This window comes from Notamacropus eugenii, chromosome 6 (genome assembly GCF_028372415.1).
Source record: "Notamacropus eugenii isolate mMacEug1 chromosome 6, mMacEug1.pri_v2, whole genome shotgun sequence".
NCBI classification, from domain to species: domain Eukaryota; kingdom Metazoa; phylum Chordata; class Mammalia; order Diprotodontia; family Macropodidae; genus Notamacropus; species Notamacropus eugenii.
The window spans coordinates 235,146,501-235,169,211 of NC_092877.1; positions in this window are offsets into that span (position 1 = coordinate 235,146,501).

A 22,711-nucleotide genomic window follows, 5' to 3' on the forward strand; every position below is an offset into this window, starting at 1 on the left:
ATCCTTATACACGGAAAAAAATGGAGACATTGAGTGTGTAAAGTAACCACATAATGTATTCCCAAACTTTTATTCATGGTTTTCCTCTTTTCTACTTTTGGAAGGTGCTTGGAACATAGTGGGATAAGGTAAGCTTTTTTAAAAAAATGATCCACAAGTATTCTTTGAGTACTTCCTATGTACTGGGCATTGTGTGCAGTGATGGTGAAATAAAGACAAAAAAGGAAGTTATTCTCTCCTTGAATGTAAATGATGTCAGGGGAAATAATATGTATATGTACAAAACATATATAGAGTAATGTCAGGGAGTCACCGAAGCTGAGAGGTTCAGAAAAGGTCTCATCTAGGCAGTGATCTTCAAATGCAAGTTTGAAGGTAGCTTGGACTTTTCGGGTAGAGGCCAGGAGAGAATGAATTTGGGTATGGGGAACAGCCTGTGTTGAGGTACAGATATTAGAGAAGGAACTCCCTCCAGGCCCCTTTGACTAGAATGTAGCATTTGGGGAAGTTAAGGTTTTTGTTTTATTTTGTATTGAGTATGTGGGGGAATAACACTAAATAAATAAATAATCCTAATAGTTAATGTTTATACAGTAGTTATTCTGTGCCAGGAACCATTCTAAGCATTTCACTATTATCTCATTTGATCCTTATAACAATGCTGGGAGGGAGATTCTACTGTTATCCCCATTTTATAGATGAGGAAATTGAGGGAACTATCAGTTAAGTGACTTTCCAAGGATCACACAGCAAGTAAAGTTTTGAGGCCAGATTTTAACTTGGGTCTTCCTGACTCCAGGCCCAGTCCTATATACACTGTAACACCTGTATATCTGTAGGTAACAGGGAAGGAGATACCAGATAAATAGAGGTTTGAAGATGAGAGTAGGAGAATAATCAGGGCAGGCAATCTTCTAGAGAAGATGGAAGGGATGGGATTAAGCTTACAAACTGAGAAATTGCTTTTGTGGGTAATGGTGGTGTACCTTTTCATCAGAAACAGAAACAAAGACTATGTCAATGAGTTTTGAGAAGTAGAGGATAGGGTAAAAGAGATCTCATGGAAAATAGTCTGTTTCCTCTCCACATGAGGATGTGAGAACCTCTGTTGAGAGTGTAGAATATTAACTAGCATGGTAAGTTTGAGAGATGAAAGGTTTGGACCTGATACTAAGGGAAATATGTAGTCAATTTAGGAAGAATTAAAGGATTGCTTTTTAAGAGTGAAGGCCCTACTGAAAATTAATAATTTAATTAGTGGTGGACTTCTTCAGCACCTTTGGAATATGTGGATAAGAATGGAATGGTTGAATGGTGGAGCTTATTCAGAGCTGAGGTTGGACAAGGCATAAGTGGCAAAAGCCCAAAATCAAAGTTTGAGTTTGAGAAAAGGTTGCTGTCCAGTCATTTCAGCTGTGTTGTCGTTGTTGTTGGAAGAAGACCATGACATCTGCCAGATAAGGACATGACTTGCAGTTGATTTGATTTGAGTGAGGAGGGCTGTGTAAGGTCACCAGCTTCGCTTTCTCCTCCAGAGTCATCTGGATGCACTGACCAGATATTCTTCAGGATGACTGGGGAGATGGCTCAGGATGCAATGGGAGACCCTGGCCCCTTTAGGCTAAGGCCCTTTCAGGTACTCACTTAGAGTGAGGTAATGCCCATTCAGTGAATAGACCTCTTTAAGAAGTAGCCAAGGGATGACCCCTTTAATTAGATAAACATACAAAAATATTAAGCTGGGAGGGCAAGACTCTCAGGGTTGTTGTTCCAAAAACCAGTTACCATTGATAGTCACTCTAAGCCAGGAAGGTCCAAAAAACAGTCATTAATTAAAGCTTGGGCAGGGGCCTATTGTGGTCTTCATGACCCCATCTGGAGTTTTCATAGCAAAGATACTGGAGTGGTTTGCCACGTCCTTCTCAAGCTCATTTTACAGATGAGGAAACTGAGGCAAACAAGGTTAAATGACTTACCCAGAGTCATACAGTTAGTAAGTGTCAGAGAACAGATTTGAACTCAGGAAGATGTCTTTCTGACTCCAGGTCTGGCAGTCTATTCACTGCTCCACCTAGCTAAGTTGAACTGGCTAAATATAGCATCAAAACTGGGAAAGGAAAAAAGTGAGACTCAAATTTTTGTTTCAGAAAGAAGATTTAGAAAATAAGGCCTGAGATTGGTAACAATAAGAAATTACAAGCAGCAAAATAGAAGATCAATGAGGTAATAGCATCAAGGAGACTAGGAGTGGTAGCAGAGGATTGAAATTAATTAAAGGAAGAAGCGAGAGTTGGCTGGCCATAGAATAGGAGTCTTTTGACTGAGCTTTGTAAATGCCAGATGAATGCCAAAAGGTGCCACTAGTTCACTTTTAAGAGTTAGGGAAGAAGGTTGATTGGTCAAATTGTAAAAATAACCACAATAATCATAGCTCATGTGTATATAGCGTGTTAACATTTTAAACACTATCTCCTTACCAGTACTTACCAAAGTGCCTGGTGCATAGTAGGTGCTTCGTAAATGCTTATTGATTGATCCTTGTAATAATTTTTATTTCTTCTTATTATCATCATAATAACAATTTCATAAGGTAGGTACTACTACTATATTTATTAAAAAATGGAAAAACTGAGGTTCAGAAAGGTTGTGACTTGTTCCAAGTCATCCAGCTCATAAGTTTCTGAGGTAGGATTAAAATTGAAGCATTTTTACTCCAAATCCAGCACTTTATCCATTACCCCATATTCCTAGGATAACATATAGAGAAGAATGGGTAACTTTTCCTATCCATTCTACATTTCTCAGACCTTAGATTTGAGTTAAAAAATCAAACATAAAAGATTAATCTTTATAAAACCTCATTTTCATCATAACAGTTCCCTACTATAAGCATCTCATGCTCTACATTACCAAAAGGATCAACTCTCCAATGCCTACAGATTAAAAGCTAAGCTCTTTTAGCCTGGCATTCATGACCCATCCCCAAGCTACCTACCCAGTCAATTGTCTACTGCTTCCCCCAGGGACACACTCCTCTAGACAAACTTATCTGTTACTCACTATCTACTACATATTCTTATTTCTGTGCCTTTGGGTTTATGTTGTTTTCATTAGCTGGATTTGTATCTTTTCATTTGCCCAACCATATCTGTCCTTCCAGTTCAAATGTCATCTCAACCACAATGTCTTTCTTGACTGCTACAGGACATAGTAATCTCACCCTCCTCTAAACTAAGTTCAAATGGACTCAGCTCAACTCAAGCATTTACAAAATGTCTATTCTAGGTACTGAACAGGGGAAAAGGATATATTTTGAGGAGTTTCTATTTTAGTAAGGGTTATATATATATATGTATATATATATATATATACACACACACACTATATATATACATATATATACATAGACTGATAAGTGGAAGGAAAGAACATTTACTTCTGAAGAGATTAGAAGAAAGATAAGGATTTTGAGTGGAAAGTGTATATTTAAGATATGGGAAACAACTTGTAAAACTACAGGAGATAGAATACCAAGTTTAGGGAAAAAGCTTAGTAGACTAATTTGATTGTATAGTTTAAGAAGGTGACTAGTATGATCTAACTCTTGAAAGATGGGTTGGAGCTAGATTTTACAGGGTTTTAAATGACAATCTAAGGAATTTGTATTTTATCCTAGGTGCAATAAGGGGAAGAGGTAGCCATATAAGTGCATTAGGAAGATAATCTTGGGAGCTTGTGAAAAGGATGAAATGGATAAGGTAATGGTAGAAGGCAGGGATAAAAATTGGAGAATGATTGCAATAGAGGTGAAAGTTGATGAGGGTCCAAAATAACGTGATATATTTGCCAATAGTGAACAACATGAACAATGATATGGACCTGAAATTGATGAGCGTTGGCAACTGAAAGGGTGGATGTGGGAGCTTAGAGATATGAAAGAGTCAAAGACGGATCCAAATATGTCAACCTAGATGGATGGAAGGATTATAGAAATAAGATAATTTAGAACAGGAAGAGTGGATTAAAGGAGAGAAATAATGAGTTCCATTTTGGACTTGTTGAGTTAAAAAAGGCAATGGAATTTCTTATCTTTTAGATATTCAATAAGCTTCTGGTGACGTAGGATTTGACCTTACTACAAAGATTAAGATGGGATATATAAATCAGGGAATGAAGAGATGAGATTTATGCCTATGACAGTAGATGAAAACACCAAAGTTAGAGTTTAGAGAAAGGCAACAAGAGGGCCTAGGTCAGAGCCTTGGGGAACACTCTTGCTTAGGAAGGAGATAGATGATAATCTAGAAAAGGAGACTGAAAAGGAACAGTCAGACACGTATGAAAACCAGAACAGAAGCCAAGGAAAGAGGTAGAGTGCCCAGGAGAAGAGAGGTGGTTGACAGCAATAAAACCTGACTATATTTATTATTTGATTGACTCAGGATACTTATAATCTGGATACTTGTAATCACTTACTGTCTTTTGGAAGTTCTTACATTATTGTTTCTATGGTTTAAACTTTCCTCTGTGTATGTGCTATTTATCTAACTGAAGGATCTCCTGTCTCTTCTATATACGTCTTATACCTCCCACTAAGGCATGGTGTACTGTGACGAGCATGGAGCCTAGAGGCAGGAGGCCTGAGTTCAATCCCTGACTCTGACACTTAATTACTATACCACAGTTCACGTCATTTGACCTTTCTTGACATCGCTCCAACTTGGGACACCCTTTGAGACCTCATTTGTGAAATAGGGATAATAATACTTGCAGTTCTAGGGTTGTTTTCAGGGATGATGGTGAAAGTGTCACAGTGGATTAAATTCTAGATTGGGAGTCAGAAAGAACTGAGTTCAAATCCAGTCTCAGATACTACTAGATGTGTGATCCCAGACAAATCATTTAATTTGTTTGCCTCAGTTTCCTTAACATGTGAAAAAGAGGGGCAGTAATAGCATTTGCCTCCCAGGGCTGTTATGAGAATTAATAGTTCTTAGTGTAGAGCTTGTTACATAGTAAGCATTTAATAAATGTTTTGTTTTTCCTTTCTTACATTTTTTCTTATCAATCCTATGAGATTATATGTGTGAATTATTATCAGACTTGACAAATATCTGTTAGACAAATAGATGAAATGAAAAGTCCAGAGAAGAATAATGCAAAAAAAGAGTCTTAAGGGGAAAAATGGCAGACGGGGGAAGGCAGGGAGGAATGCTTTAAAAAAGGGAGGCTACTGAGTCTGAATACGACTTGAAAAAAAGAGAATTTTAGGAAATATGAAGGGTTACTGAAAGTTTTTGTCTCAGTAGGAATTCAAATGAGAGTGGTTAGGATATACATTGCAGAAAGTTTTCAGGTTATAAAGATCTTAAGACATTTGACCAATGCTGCAGATTCTCCTTCTGGTCAGTCTTAAATGGTAGTACATGTGTCTTCATATAACTCAGAAGAATAAAGAAAAATGCAGTTATCTCTAGTTTTGAATCTAGTCCTCTGGATAGCATCTGTACAATCTCTCCTGGGCAGAGAAGTCTTTCTTTTTATGGTGATTCTCTCTCTCTCTCTCTCTCTCTCTCTCTCTCTCTCTCTCTCTCTCTCTCTCTCTCTCTCTCTCTCTCCCTCTCTCTCTCTCTCTCTCTTTTTGATGAACCAAAGCTGTAATACACCCTAGCAACTATACATAACAGTTCTCTGAGAAAGCAACGGGGGTATCTCTATCATTCATTTTTACTGCAAATTGAGTCAATGTAGCAAAATGCTGTTTTCATTACTCATCAGCTTTGATCCATATTGTAGCACAAAAGGAAAGGAAAGATAGATTCTGAGTGTAGCAGAGCTAGAGAGTAGGTTTTTGATGTTTTCTTGGAAAATTAAAACGGGCATATTCCTTGCATGTTACTGCAAGTTATTACATATTGTCAGTATTGCTTTTGAGGATGTGAATAATAATAATAAATGTCACACATTCCTTTTTTTTCACCAACAGTATTGAACTCGGGGCAATGTGGGTTTCACAGTCTAGCTAAGAGCTACTGAAAAGAAAGAGCCGAAGCTAAATTCATGTCTTCAATGGTAGGAAAGAGAGGAGAAGCATTTTCGTTTTCAAGACTGCACTGACACATGCTGGTCTCTGTGCAGGAAAAGCATTTTAATCTATGAAGCATTTTAGGGGACTTAGTGCTTATATTGATCACTTCTGTCACAGTGAGAGAAGTGACGTTGCTAACAGTTCATTCATTAGTGGCTCATTAAGACAGCCACAAACAGTCTGCTGACTTGGGCTTTGACCATCTTTATGTGGGTTGTTCTGTTCTTGGAGAAGGTCATGTATGATGCATGCCTGATGATGGTCCACTATTCAATGACCTTATGAAATATTCAATAAAATGACAAATAAGACCACTTAGGAGGTAAGGCCCAAATTGTAGGACCAAGGGGTCATTAAAAGGCAAGATTATAAGGCTAGACTAGATCCAAAAGTAAGTGGGAGATAGAATCTCTAAGAAGAAGAATGGTCATAAACATCCATGAACTTACTCGCTTGAAGAAGTCCTGGAAGGACATAGAATGAATTTTCCTTTTAGACATTCTCTCCAGACCTCTTTGGAGAGGCCTCAAATTCAAATGGGGAGGATGTGAAAATCATACTCTTTAGCCAGGCAGGACTGGTCAAAGTTTACACATATCAGGAAATCATGAGGTTATCCAAAAGAACATCTCCAAACACTGTTCACTTCAGGAAAACCTGAGTCTTTATCGTACCTCAGTCACTTATTACCTATATGACCCTGAGAAAGTCACTTAATGTCTTGTTTATAAAATGAGGAGGTGAGCTGTAACTGCCTCTAAATTCCCTTCCAGCTTCCATGTCTTTTCATGTCCAGAAACTGCCACAGGGTCTTGTATATGTACTTTAAGCACCTTGTAAGTGTTTAATAAATACTTGTTTAATTGAACTGAAGTTATTTATTCAAATCTATTTTCTTTAACAAGAATAGCAAATGAACACGCTTTCTCTGGGTTTACAATGCATAGTGAGAACTCCTTAGTTTAATTTTACAGGTAAAAAAAGGTAAAGGGGGGACAGGAGAAAAGGGAGATTGAAAGGGAGAAGGGAAGGGAGATGCAGATAGAGGTAGGGGAAGAAACAGAGGAGAGTGGGAGAAAAGGGAGAAAGAGAAAAAAAGAGAGAGGGATGGAGGGACAGAGAGAGAGAGAGAGAGAGAGAGAGAGAGAGAGAGAGAGAGAGAGAGAGGAAGAGAGAATGAGATCCTGCCTCATTTTAAGGTAACTAATTGTTCAGAACAGTGCTGTGAAACCTTTCTTTTTTGATCATTTGCCTGGAGTAAAATCAGCATCTAAATTTCTAGCTTCACTATTTTCATACAGCAATATTTGTCATTCAGTTGCCCTAAAGCTCAGATAAGATTATCAGCAGTCTGCGGAGTTGTCTTTTCTCTTCGTAGATCAACAACTGTCTAAAAGCCACTAAAGGGAAGTTCTTTTGACTGATTCTAGGACAGCCAGAATGCCCAATTTTATCCTGAACGTAATGTAGAAGCAGAATCACGAAATCCAAGAGCACAGATTTAAAAGAGGCCACAACTGTTTATTTCAAGTCTACTGATAGGATTCATATTTTGGAATACAGTATATAATATGCAAGGCTAGGATGCTCAGGGGCTCATGGCTAGTGGGGATATGGAAAATATGGCTAAGGAACACTGGAATCTGTTGAGGCTTGTGTCACTTAGTAAGTTCTGATACTTGTAACATCAGTCATTCCCTAGTAAAGGAAGGCCCTTCTTCATAATAATAGGCATCTACCTCCCAGGGTTGTTACGAGGATGAAAAGTGCAAATTGAATGGCACATGGTAGGAAATTTATAAATGCTTGCTTGTTTCCTTATTCCTTCCTTAACAGTCTTTTTTTTTAGTCTTTTTAAAAAAATTGTTTTTTTCCAATTACATGTAAAAATAATTTTTAACATCTTTGATTTTCAATTTTATTTTTAATGTATGAAATAAAACAGGCATTTGCATAACATAGTACAATAAAAATATGATTGCACATGAAACTGCACATCTACTATGCACAGCTTGGTATTCCTTTCAAATATACAACAAAATTATCATTTGAATTTCTTTTTTCTCCCCACCCACCCTTGACTACTATTAGACACAGAGAGGTATACATATGTAAAATTGTTCTTTGCATATTTCTATTTATTAGTTCTTTCTCTAGATGCAAATAGTATCTTTCTTCATATGCCTTTTATGGTTAATTTGGTAATTTATAATAGTCAAAGTAACTTATTCCCTCAAAGTCATTCTTAAAACAATATTGCTCTTACTGTATACAGTGTTCTCTCGGCTCTGCTCAGTATGCTCCTCATTATTTTATACAAGTCTTTCCAAGTTTTTCTAAGATCATTGAGCTAATCTTTTCTTATAGCACAGTAGTATTCCATCACACTCATAAGCCATGACTTCTTCAGTCATTCCCCAATTAATTTCCCACTCACATTCAAAGTTTTAATAGTTATTTGTGAATTTCCCTCTATCTTAATTTTACTCAGCATTTTTCTTCTCAGCCTCTCTTTCTACTCTACCTTTCTTCTTTTATCTACTCCTCTTACCTTCTTATTCTTAATTCTGCTCTCCCCTCTAAAAGTACCTCCTTACCCTCCAAATCTTAATCAATATACTCTCCCCCATCACATCTCCCAGTTTCCTCACTTTTCTAAAAGTTCAGAAGATTTCTGAACCTCTTCAGATATACATATTCTTTCCTTTTCAGTCCAGATGAGAGTAAGTTTCCAATCTTACCAGCCCTTTACCCCCTGCCTGCTTCTTCTGTATTAGTTTTAACTTTCATGCCCTTTTATGAGATAATTTTTCTTTTAATCTTTTCTTATTCAATTTTATTTTTTAGAATCACCTCACCATATACCACTTAATCCCAACCTTTCTTTCAAACTACCTTAGTAAGGATAACAGTTTTAAGAATATAATTACTAATAATAATTACATTTTTGTACATCATAAGTAAATCATTTGACCTTAATCAGTGCCTATAATTAGTCTTTAATGATTTCCTTATATTTTCCATTGAGTTCTAGTGTTTTTGTTACAAATACCTGAAAGTCTTTCAAATGCCCATTTTTTACCCCATTCAGTATTGTACTCAACTTTGCTGGATAAGTTATTCTTGGATGAGGTCTGCTCTTGGAGTACAGGGGGCACTATCTCAAGCTTCAGGTTTTATGCTGCTGTTTTCAGACTTGTAAGTTTTTGGTTCCTCCAAGGTGGTATAATCTAAGAACAAATGTGATCACTGCTTTCACAGTCTGTATGTTGTGTGAGTAGCTTCAAGTACTCTTTTTTCACTCTGAACTTGTAACCAGGATCCTTCCTTCCCTGTGACCACATACTCAAGTGTGCTAGAACTCCCTTTCATCCTGGGGCTATGAAACAGATTCGATGCTTGGGTAATGCAATAGAGTCCTGCAGCCAGTGTCAGCCAAGTATCCCCTGTAATCTCCTTCTTACCATCTTTAGGCTGAGAATTCCAGGAATCATTACTGCTGATTCAGTTGTTCCCAGTGCCTGCACTGGCTTGCTGAGGAGGGACCTGGTGCTGGCTAGCACCAGGGGAAGGGAATCTCACTGTTGGCTTACTCAGACTGCCTGGGTTGGACTGCTACTGTCACCTCAATGATTTCACCCATTCTTTTGTTGCTTCTGCTGCTCCAAAATTCATTTTAAAGGTACTATTTTAAAGTTGTTTGGAGCAGATTTTGGGAGAACTTAGGTGAATTACTGTCTTACTCTAGCCATCTTGATTCTGGAAGTCCTCTTCTTAATTTTAAGGGAATTATTTGTGTGTTTTTTTTTTTTAATCAGACTTGACAAATGTTCAAAAGTCTGACAAAAATTCAGGCCCTTATTGCTTGAAGAAACTTGGTGCCTAAAGTCTGAGCTGTAGGTTGGGTAGTTTTAGGGAGGCAGCAAGATTTAGTGGATAGAGAACTGGATTCTGAATTAGAAGACCTGAGTTCAAAGTGTATCTCTGATATGTATTGTCCATGTGACCTGAAGTATGTATCTTAACTGGGCCTCAGTTTCATCATTTGTAAGAGGACAATTTTTGTTCTTGCTTTGATCTCATCTCTAAACTTTTCCCTACTGAAGAGAGAGTGAAAGATTTTAAAAGATCCTTTCCTTGGGACTTAGAATATGTGGAGATGATTCAGTAAGATTGAATCACCTCATAAGGAGAGGACATGGTAACGTGCTAGCTTAAGCACACCAGAGAGGCCCCTTTGGCTATGAGAAATGGTGGCCAGTGGTGGGAACATAAATTCTCACAAACTTGAGAAAGTATGATACCCAGAATTGTCCAATCTATTCATCTATTTCAGAAGTTCTTAACTCAGCAGATCCATGTAACCACAAGGTCAAAATGGATATATATTATAGGAGATCTGTGAACTTAGATGGAAAAAATATATATCTTTATTTTTTACTAATGTCTAAATGAAATTTAGCATTTTAATTTTTAAAAATATTCTTCTGAGAAGTTCAGAATCCTTAATGATTCTATGGCTCAAAAAAAAATGGCTAAAAATCTTTGATTAGTAAATCAATAAGGACTTATACTCCATACCTTTATGATTTGCCCTCAGATACCAGGCCAAGGTGAACTGCTGGTGTGATAGTCTGTTTAAACTCAGCAAAAGTCATGGGGCATTGATCTGAGGTTGGATAGTACCTCTCTAATCCTTCCCCACACCACCACTGCAGAGATTTCTTCTCCAGTCAGAGGTCTAGGCCCTTTTCTGGAAAGCTAGCTGACATTGCTTAGCATGGTTCATACCTCTTTTCATTCCTGTTCAAATTATCTACCACTGGAGAAGAAAGTGAGGTTGGTGACCTTGCCCAGCCCTCCCTCACTCAGATCAAAGTCAACTGCAAGTCATGTCATCATCTTGATGTCATGGTCCTCCTCAAGAACAAAGGACAAACCCAACCACAGTCTACCACTCAGTCTATAAATGTCAGCCTAGAATAGGTGCCCCAACGTTCTTTTTGTAGTTATTTAAGGTCTTATTCATTTACAGAAGATGGTCTGGAAGTGGCCCTGGCTTAGGTTATTACATCTTTGGGCATTCTTACCCTTCATCGATACCAACTGAAGCAGTCAGCTCTTTCTCTTTGGCTGAGGTCATCCTTCAGAGGGGAGTTTAGGATGACTGGAAAAGATTTACAAAAAGCTCTTTGAGATTATCAGAAGATAAGATTGAAAGATAAGCTGCTATTAGTCAAAATCATGACCAAATACTTGCAGTTAGAATAAATATTACAGAGCTTTATTGATTTTTATGCTTTATGATATGAGATAACTATAAGCTAGGGTGAAAAGGAATCAATCAAAGCCTTGTATACTCTGAGATCACAATATTCTAATAGAAAACAATAAAAAAGCGAGTTCAGGACCAAAAAAGTAAAAGTTAAATAGAAATGTCTTTCTCTATAGCACTAAAGGCAATGGGAGATTATTAAGTATTAGTTTTTGTGTTCTGTTATTTTATACTGCTAATAACTATAGTCTATTGACATCGGCTGAGGATAGGAGTCCTAGTTATCTCTTCCTATGGACTTATCTAGCATCTCTAAGAACGGAGATCAAGCAGGTTTTAATTTGGGAAATCTAGTGCTTCTAATGTTCTCAAACTCCTTGCTGTCTTCCAAGCCCATCTTTGTAATACTGGTGATCTCCTAGGGAGGAATTAAGGAAATGGGGATTCATGGAGCAACCTGATGGCATGTGACTCAAAGAACATGGAATGATGCAGGGTTGAAGCATGTTGCTGATGATGACTTGCCATAAGAAGTGCCATAATTAAGGAGAAATACGACTTCAACAGGAAGTGGGTCAGTCGTGTAGTGAGAACAAGGGATAACCATTGGACAACTAGAATACTGGATTGGTGTACCCAAAATACTCTAAGAACTGAAAGGAGGCATACAGTTTGTTGGGCTGTTCTTTAGAGAATTTATGGGAATATATGTGTGTGAATTATATGGATTATGATCTGCCCTGATGAGACAATTACTCTCCTAAGATCATGCATTTATTTATATTATTTAATTGTCATTTTATAGTATATTTATTTCTATATTATTTATTTTGCTATTTATATTTTCATTATCAAATATTATTTTATTTTATTATTTATTTTATATTATTTTATATTATTTAATTATCATGAATTTAGAGTAGGAAGTGATCTCTGGTGTTTTCTAGTCCAACCCCTTCATTTTGCAGATAAGAAAACTGAGAGCTCATGGTGTTAAATCACTTTCCCAATGTAGTAAGGGGTAGAGCTAGGATTTGATTTCAGGTCCTATGAATTCAAGTTTAATATTCTTTTCACTAAAGCATGCTGCCTTCTCACACCTATGAGATCACAGAACTTTAAAATTTTGAAGACTCTATGAAGTAAGTTCCTAATACTATTAAAAAGTAAAATATATGCACTAGGTGTTGCTTTTACATATTAATTGATTTTACAACTAATCAAGACTCGTAGAATTTTAGCTTAAAGGAATTGCAAAGCAGTCATCTGGTCCTGGTGTTTCTACTTCCCAAAAGCTGAAAAACCTAACCCGATTAGGGCAAGGAACTATTTTTAAAGATGAGTGGGAATTAAGATTTCACTTCTTTCCTTGGTATCGTTTTGCTGCAGAGTAGCTTTTCCGGTCAAATATGTTTTATTTATGTCTAACACAACTTTCTTTTGCTTCAATCTCAGTTCGTATATTTCTTTTGGGTCATTCATGGTGAAAGATGGTGTTGGCTAGTGTTCTTTGCAAACCCTTAAAAATTAGAATATGGTTAAAGTTTTGTTTCAATAGAAAAATTCTATTTCAATTGTCCTGTTAACAAGGGGCCTTTAATAGAAGACAAGGAAAAGGAAATAAGAATTTATATGTGCATTTATTTAAGAGAATAAGGATTTATAATATGTTCCAGGACTGTGCTAATAGAAATTTAAAAAAAACAAAACAAAACATAGAAACTCAAAAGTAGGAAAGGACTTCTGGAAGACATCTATTAAATATAGCACTTCATGCGTGTTGACTCATTTTATCTTTAAAAGAACCCTGAGAGGCAGGTGTTACTATTATTTCCATTTTTACAGATGGGGAAACTGAGGTTGGCAGAGGTTAAACAACTTGCCTATTGTCATACACTAATTTTTGAATCAGGATTCAAGTTCAGATCTTTCATTCCCCCAGGTCCTGTTCTCTATCCACGACTTAGCCACAAGTTTGCCCAAAGTATGAATGACCTCGCTGATAACCAACCATTCTAATGTGAGGGAGAGAGTTCACAAAACATCAAATCAAATTAAAATTCCAGTTTGAGTCAGAAATTTTGGTTCAAAGATCTGATTTGTATCTGAACATTCCCTTGTGCTGGGAAAAAAGCCTACTGGATTCTACTATAAAATTTCCCTTCCTGTTTTATATAGTAGTTTCTCAGTATGTCAGTAGCTTCAGCTTTTTAAACTATTTATCATAGACTACTTTTCTACTTCATTTACCATTGGTGCTTTCTGATTTGCCAACAGTGAAAGTTCCTATAGAGAGGATCAGAGAACACTGATGAGAAAAAAGAATGAATATTTATTATAATTCAAGAAAAATCAGTCTAAAGTCTAAAGATTCATATTGTTCTGATTTATTCTTTGGATAAAAACCAGGAACATTCTGCTTAATTACAAATGTTTATACAATAATTAAGACATAAGAAAGTAAAGTAGAATCCTTTCAGTCTCGTAATCTGATATCTCTCTCATTCTCATCTGAAAGGTTAGGTATTAGTAAGAATTTTATGAACAAAACATAATGTGTTCAAAGGATAGCAGCAGGGTATATTTGAAAGGAGTCCCTTGAAGTAAGAAATAGCTCCCCAGACATCATCTGTCTGCTTATTGAGTGATAAAGTGTATTTGCCCCAACAACTACACCTGGCCTCTCTGCATTCATTAAATTAGCCCTTGCATTTAAAGAAGGCCAGATAACATGCTTGCACACACTGTCAGCTTGTTCCATAATAAATCATCAGGCAACAACATTTGTTAGGGACTATTTCAAAGAATCTCCAGGGAAAATCTGTGTGAAGTGCAAACTCATTCAAATACCTTTCTCCCCCTCTATGGTTACTATTATTTTAGCATTCCTTTCCCCTATTGGTCTGATAGTGGTGCCATCGTCTATAGTAAAATGGCTCTAACCTTAACTCTTTCCATTCAAACAGCCTGGTTGGCCACACTTGAATTAGTGATGCTAACTGCCCTCAAGATTAAGACAGAAAGCAATTAGTACCTAAGTATTTAATGGTATGCTTGCTCTCCACTTCCCTAGGCGACAAGTCTATCCATTAAATTGGAAGAAAAAAAACCTTAGCCATATTTCCCTTTACCATGGGCAACATTATTACCAACCAGCATAAAAGATAAAGCCATTCTTAATATTCTGTAAAGGTGTTAAAAATATGGACAATAATAATAGATGTTTCTATAAAACTTTAAGGTTTAAAAAGAAGATTCTGTCAAATATGTCAGAAATGATTTTTTTTCTCACATGACTCTTTACATTGTTTAGGGAAAAAAAGAAGGTTATATGATTTATCAATAAGGAAAGCAATTTCCTCTACCTATGTAACTAGGCTTTCTAATTTGTCCAAGAAACTACAGAATTCATAACCTTTCAGGTACAGATCAGTGTAAAGAGGATCTTAAGATTTATAAAACAACTTTGCTCACAACCACTCCTTGAGGTCGGTAGTACAGTATAAGCATCCCCTTTTTGTAGATGAGAAAACAGATCATTTAAGTGACGTTTAAAAGGCATTTTAACTGGTAAGTGTCCATGCTGGTCTTTACCCTAGGTCTCTTGAGTCTTATACCTCCATTCTTTTGATTGTTCCATAGAAATCATTCCTGGGAGTGGGGAACCTGTGGCCCCCAGGCCATATGTAGCCCTCTAGGTTCATAAGTGGCGCCCTTTGACTGAATTCAGTTGAGCTACATTTATCCCAAATCCAAGCACTTGAGGACCTAGAGGACCACTTGTGGCTTCAAGGCTGTAGGCTCCCCACCCCTGGTTCTAATCTAATCCTCCTCTTCTACAGGACTAAGGCCAAGTAAAGGTAATTATTTAGTTACTAGTAAGGTTGATGCCACCAGTTTTTCTCTGTATTACAGGGATTTGCTGATATTACTCTCTTATCCACACTCCTGGACACCTCTTTTTTTGGTGACATACTAAGTAAATTCTCAAAATACTTGTTGGATGCATAAGCATGTATGTGGTTGAAGAGTTAGGGAACTTCTGTCTAAGGCATGGATATTTATGGCATGCCTTTGGTGTCTAAGATGCCAGTGGAATGTTTTCCTTCAAATACTCCAGAGTGTACAACTCTGCTGCTTTTTAGGGCCCTTATCTATTTGTTTGTTTAACCAACATGACTGAATCTCTGGTGACAATGGAAGAAAAAAAGAGAGGACCACCCTCCCTAACCCCCCTCCCTCCCCATAGCAGCAGAATGCGAAAGGAGGAAAACACCACTGCCCCTTCCTCCTCAAAAACCAAAACACTTTTTTGAAAGGAGAGAAAATTCCCTGTTTTTTTTTTGGTTTTTTGTTTCAAAAGGCATTAGTCTGTCTCAGCAAAGATCTCACATAAATTCAGGACCATTCCTTGGGGAAATGGCCTTTATCTCTCTTACTCCAGTCTCTTTGCATATGCTTTTTCTTTTCTCCTTGTTGTTACAAATCTGCTGTTAAGGAAGGACCCCATAAATGATGGATTAGTACCACTCACCTCAGAGGCCTCTTGTACAGGTATGAGAATGAGAAAATATTGTAGCATTTGGTGAGCAAAAAGAGCTCCCTAAATGGTGTACTAGATCTGATTCTTATGAAGCTGTGTCCCTCTTGCCCCCCTTTTAGACCTTTTACCATTATCTATAGGGAATATTATTGATTGTATGGGGGAGTCTTTCATTCTGTCCACAGAGTAGAAGCTCTGGTGAATTTCTCAACCTTTTAACAATCGCAAAGCATTATAAATTTCATTCTGGCAGACTAGGTTCAATGACTCTTTAGGTAGAATGGGAAAGCAACACAGTTGAGATAGGGAATTGGTAAGGGAAGTGGTATGCCCATTGAATGAAGAGAAACCAACAGTCTTTTCACATATACCAAAGCTATACACAGTCCTTATATGGAATAAATTTTAAAATTTTAATAAAAATGTATATTCAAGAAATAATTAGATATTAAATTATTTCAACTCAGTAAGCAATTATTAAGTGCCAACAATGTGCTAAACTGAAGGGTACAAATACAAATGCAAAATATTATTGCCCTCAAGGAATTTATACTTTACTTGGAGGGTAGAGCATATGTACAAATCAGTACAATATGTTAAGTTTACAGAAAGAATACTAAATGGATGAGTGGGTGGGTGGGGGGTCTCAAGGAAGGTTTTGGAGAGAAGGGGGTAACTTAAGAGAGTTTTGAAAGAAGCTAAAGATCCAGAGACCCAGAGATAAAGTGGGATTAAATTCCAGGCATGAGGATGCCTGGAAGCACAAACTGGGTGACTGAGTAGAGGAACAGGTTCAATTTGTGTAAGTTCATGAAGCAGATTGGCTTGAGGTTAAAGGCAGAATGGTAGGTAAAAAAATCTTAACATGCCAAGCTAAGGAGTTGGTGTTTATTTAAGAGGTAGAGCCTAAATGTTATTCAGAAATGAAATAACTGAATATCCCTTCCTGAGTCTTCCATCTCTCCTTTCTCTCCTTGGTGAATTCTTCCTGGAAAATCCATTTTATGGATGGGCTCAGGTTGGCCTTCTTTATTCTCCTATTAACTGTATTTCTGACTTCCTTGGCTCCAAAACCATTTCTTGTATGGGGTATCTTTATTTCTCCCTCCTTTTCCCTTCCCAGCCCCCTTTCAGATATCTTTTATGTGTTATTTTCCTCATTGGATTGTAAACTTCTTGAGGACAGGGATGCCATTTGATTTGTATTTGTTTGTCCAGTACTTAGCATATGCTAAATAAATGCTTGTTTCCTTTCTAGAATCAGGGATATCAATAAGGTTTGGTTTTTTTTTTGTTTCTTTGTTTTTTTGCAGTAATCTAAATGAGAAGTTATGAAGGCCTATCTATCCTAGAACTGTTTTTGCATGAATGAAGAAACAACTGCAAATTAAGATTATTGGAAGGATGGGGGTGGTACTGAGGAAGAAGACAATTTGAAGGATTTGAAGGAATTGTGAGAATGGAAAAAGGGTGATACCCTTAACAAAAATAGACAAGTTTTAAGGACACACAGTTTTAGATCAGAAAGTAAGAGGTTCTATTTTGTAAATAGTGAATTTAAGATGGTTATGGAATATCCAAATGGGAATACTGAGCAGGAATTTGGTGATGACCAATTAGAGTTGAGGAAAAATATACTAAAAGGTACTGCCTCTTTTATATATGAACATTTGAGTTGCCAAAAGGAGGCAAATGAAAGGACATTTTATAAGGAAAACAGATAGATTCAACTTGAGATGACGCACCACCTCTCAGTTAAAATGATGAGGACAAACTATTAAGAGTATCATATGGAAAACTGCCAATCAAATGAACAAATTAAGAGGACCATTTGGAATGCTGAACCAAATCTGAGGTAATAAATCGCTTATAGAGTATTGTGCATCTGCTAATTTGCATATAACTTTTTAGAGTTTTAAAAGTTTCTAACTGAGAAAAGAGGATGAAAAAAATGACTGTTGTTTATGGAAAGAATGTATAATGACTATTATGATCATCCCTGCCCACAAGGTAGATTTCTTGAGTTTTACCTAATAAGGTAAAAATGAGTTCCTATTAGGAGGTTCTGTCTTGAAGTGCAAGACGATACTAGAGGCTGATGAAGCTACATGAGAAAAAGAGAACTGAGGAAGGAATAGTAATAAGGAGAAGTAGGAGAATGAACTGAGTGATGGAGGATTTTTGAGAAACCAGTGACAGAAGACATAGAAGGCACTAAGAAAAGGTGCTTTTAACTGAGACGTTATAATTGCCAGGGAAACTCATTGTCAGTTTGACTGTGTGCTGACTGGTTGGAAAGAGAGACGATGTTTTATGTATTGGCTGTAAAAAAAAAACAAAACTGGTCAACTGAGGAACTCTTCAGGTTTTACTGGCTCCTTCCCTTCCCTTCCCTTCCCTTCCCTTCCCTTCCCTTCCCTTCCCTTCCCTTCCCTTCCCTTCCCTTCCCTTCCCTTCCCTTTCCCTTTCCTTTTCCTTTTCCCTTTCCCTTTCCTTTCCTCTTTTTCTTGACCTCATTAAAGAGGCCATGTCCTTGCTACTTCTTAAACAGGCCTATTCAATGAATAGGCCTGACCTCACCTCAAGTGAGTACCTGCAAAGACCTTGGTCTAAAGGTCCCAAGGTCTCCCAGTGCATTGTGGGTCATCTCCAGTCATCCTGATGAATTCACTGGATTCAGATGGCTGTGGAGAAGATGTGAGGCTGGTGACCTGCACAGCCCTCCGTCACTCAGAACAAAGTCAAGTGCAAGTCATGTCATCATATCTCTGATGGTATGGTCTTCTTTGGCAACGAAGGACGAACACAATCAGCTGTGGGGCTGAAATGAACCTGCTACTATGTGCAGAGTTACCTGAATTTATTGTTCTCTAATTCTCTCTACAGCACAAAAGAAAGCACATGTCATAAGGGTGTGTGGTTGTTCCCTTCTGTCCTCTGTGGCTTAGAGAATGAGAAACAAAATGAGAAAACATACCTTAAGTCTCTTCTTGCTGTACTCATTGGAGAAAAGGTTTTCCTTTGATGGAAACTTATTGGAGAAAATAGAATTCTGTTGAATGAAGAGCTGGCTGGGATTGTGCACATTTCCAAGAGAGCTAAACTGTGGAGCTACGTAATTCTCTGGCCTAAGGGATCTTTGTGTCAATGAACAAGTGCAAAGTTGTGACTGTCCTTACTACCAAAAAGAGTTTAACACTTTCTCAGCACCCTATTAAGGGGGGTTGTGAGCTAAAAGAGGGCATTACTGCTTTATTGCCTTAAGAGTCAAAGACAAATGGCTTTGTCCAGCAGGAAAGTAGTGAGGACAATAAGGAGAAGAGCTTCCAGGGGTTAAAAAAAATGTGTGTGGTTTAGATTGTTCATGAAAGACCCAAGATCCTCAAGGCTTGTAGTCCAGGTCTGCGACTTACCATGGATACATGAGTTTCCCCACTCCCATACCTCCCTATTAGGTTTGTGCAGGCCTAGAAACTGCTGGAATTGTTTGGTAAGTATGCTCTAAGTTTATGAATGGATTGTAACATTCTGCTTATCCATCCTTATGTTCTTTAGTGAGTAAACATTATTATTATTTATCTTGAGTTTTATTGAATAAATCTTAAAATTATACTTGCTATTGACTTATTTTTTATGTAAATGTTTTATTCTTGAGAGTTAATGGTGTCAGTAACTGACTGATTTTGCGTAAATGGGAAGTGGTACAGTGGTGAATAATTCAAGTACATGCCTTCAATTCAGGTTGATCTCTAGGATTCTAGGAGAGAGATTTTAGTTGTAGCTGAGTGGTAGTGGTTCTGGCTCTGTTTTCTCTGGGAAAACTCTTACAGTGGTCAGCGTAGGACAGGTTGGGGTGACTAATCTAGGAAGGAGAGAGGAAAGAGGGAGGAGGATAGAGGAGAAGAGGGAGGAAATAAGGGAAGGGGAGAGAGGGGACAGGGAGGGAGGGACTGAGGGTGAGGGTGAGGGTATGGGTGTCACGCTGAACACTATGTGCATGGGCTACACTACTTCTCTGGGTGGGTCTGTTGCCACATCTGAACTATGGATCTCTCTGTCCCTATATCTTTCCCTTTCTCTGTCTGTGCCATCCCTTCTCTCTGTTTCTATATCATTCCTCCTGTGTCTCTGTCATTCCTTTTCTCTGTCTCTGCATCACACCCCTCCTTGTGTTTACCTCATCTCTTCCTCTCTTTTTCTCAGTCTCCCTTCACCCCCAAATGGAGAGAGACTATGTGACACACAGAAGTTAAAGACTAAGAGAACTTTCTGACACTGAATGACTTCATTGTCAAGGAGAAAGATCTAAAGAGACGTTTCCTGAGAGAACTTAGTATGCCTCATCCTGTGGAAGAGGATATCCTAAAAAGAATCCTTGATAGAGTTTTACTGCCATCCTGTGAGAACAGAAGTGTTGGACTGAGGAGTGAGCTGGTACAATTAGAGGATCTCTCTGTCTGTGAGAGAGACAGAGAGATCTTGAAATTTTAAATGCCTTTGTATTTGTTACACTGGATTCAGATGGCTCTGGAGAAGTGAGGCTGGTGACCTGCACAGCCCTCCCTCACTCAAAACAAAGTCAAGTGCAAGTCATGTCATCATTTCTCTGATATCATGGTCTTCTTTGGCCATGAAGGACGAACACAACAATAATAACACTGTTAGTAAACTGGGTCTCCAGTCACATTATTTGTTTAAACTAAGGGATTTGTAAACTTTTCCTACAGAAATAAAAGAAAAATTTTTTCTTCAACTTATTTAATAAACTGAGGTATGGGATAGGGACTCAGTGTTAATTGATGAAATAATAACATACATTCCTATTTGTGAGGAAGTATATGTTTTGATTGTCTTAGAGTATGGGATGAGAATCATTGTCAAGTAGGTGGTTGAAGGTTGAGAACTGGAATTATCACCTAGTCTAATGTACCACCCCAGTCCCTCTAACCCTGGCCAAATCTTATTACATATAAAATCAGTGATGTTCTAGAGCTACCTAGTACCAATTGAGGAGACTGTTAAATTTTCGGAGTAAGCATTTGCACCTTAGAAATTCGCAAACACTATACATCAGGGTTTGATTTACTGTTTTGTTGATGGTCTAGAAGACTTGAGAAAGGGATAGAGAAAAATCTTGATAATGCAGATTAAACTTAAAAATGTTTCATGTGCCTCAGACACTAGCTGTGTGACCCCTGGGCAAGTTACTTAACCCCAATTGTCTCCTAAAAGTAGAACAAAACAAAAAACACATAAAAACATTTCATGCATACATTTTCTTTCCTCCCAGAGAGCCATTTGTTAAATATTTCCAGCACATCCCTGGATAAATTATGTAGAACTTGAAATGTCATTAGAATCCATGTAGATGAAGGGTTTTGAATGTGTGGGATAGATGTGGGCTTTTGCTTGGCTGGTATTCTTCTCTTTTGGGAGTAGGAATTAGTATATCCATCTACGTCATCCCAGGACTGTTATGAACATTGTTCTGGAAGAGATTTGAAAGTTCAATTAACTTTCTTCCCCAGTTTGCAATTCCAGGAACTTTTAAATACGTGGTTAGCATAGAGTTTGACGAATGTATCTCATTCATGAAGAGAGGCAGAGAGACACAGAGATACACAGGAAAAGAGACAGAGAGATAGCACATAGACTATAGAATTTTGGGGGAAATTTTTGGCTATATACACACATGTCAATCCATTTAAAATGGTACTTTGAAATTGAAAATATAATTCTTAATAACTACTTTAAAGATGCAGATACAGAACAGAAAAGGAGAGTGATTTATTAGCATTTTTGCAAATAAAATGGAATTTGATTAACCCCCCAGGTGCCAACTGCTGTTCTCAGAGAACTTAGCTCTTCCAAGGTTTGGACTCTTGGCATAGCACCAGAGAGAACAAAAGTAGGAGCAAATATAGTTCTTTCATGCATTTTCCCATTAGGTTTTGTCTGGTTCGGTGACATAATCACTTTTCTCCTTTGTAGCCTAATCCTCAACTCTGCTTCAGAACTGGAGGCAAAATTAAATCTTCATTCCAAGGTCTACTCCAGATTTAGAGAAGATTTGCAATGCTCTCCTCTTTTTAATAAGAATTTCAAATCAAGAGCTACCATACTGTTACTGCTCAGTCATATCTGAGTCTTTGTGAAACTGTGTACCATCATTACTGTCCATAGGGCTTTCTTGAAAGAAAACAAGGCCCATAGAAAAACTTATGGTTTTTCCTAAGCCTAACAAGAAATAACTGGCATAGTTATTCATTTATACTATATGCATTTTTTTTCTCTCTAGAGTGAATGTTCTTTTGCTATTACCACCCTGGAACCCAGTTCTTTTCTGGCTCCACAGTTGGCTCTTCTCTACTCCATGTTGCTTCTGTAATATCTAATTTAATTATTGACAATATATCATTATGCTCCTTTTCAAAATGACTAGAAGATATTGAGGGTATCAATGAAATCAATATTAGAATTTTCTTAATGTTATGCCTTGAATTCCTGCTTCTGTTACATTGTCTAAAGGGCCAGGCACAGTTTCTCAACTAAGCGACCTCTTCCTTCCCTTCCCAAGTTTATTATATGTCTATATGCAGGAAGATATTGATAAGGATTGGACTTGTGATCTAATTAACATCGGAAATACGCACGTGAGGAAACACTGGTCTATGAAGTAAATTTAAATTATAATCTTAAAAGCATTGCCTAGGTAGTTTAAGAAGGGCTGAAGGAGCCACAAGTGGAAAAAGTTTAAAAAATCCTAGCCTAGAACACTGAGAGCTCAAGTGATTTTTCTTTGTCA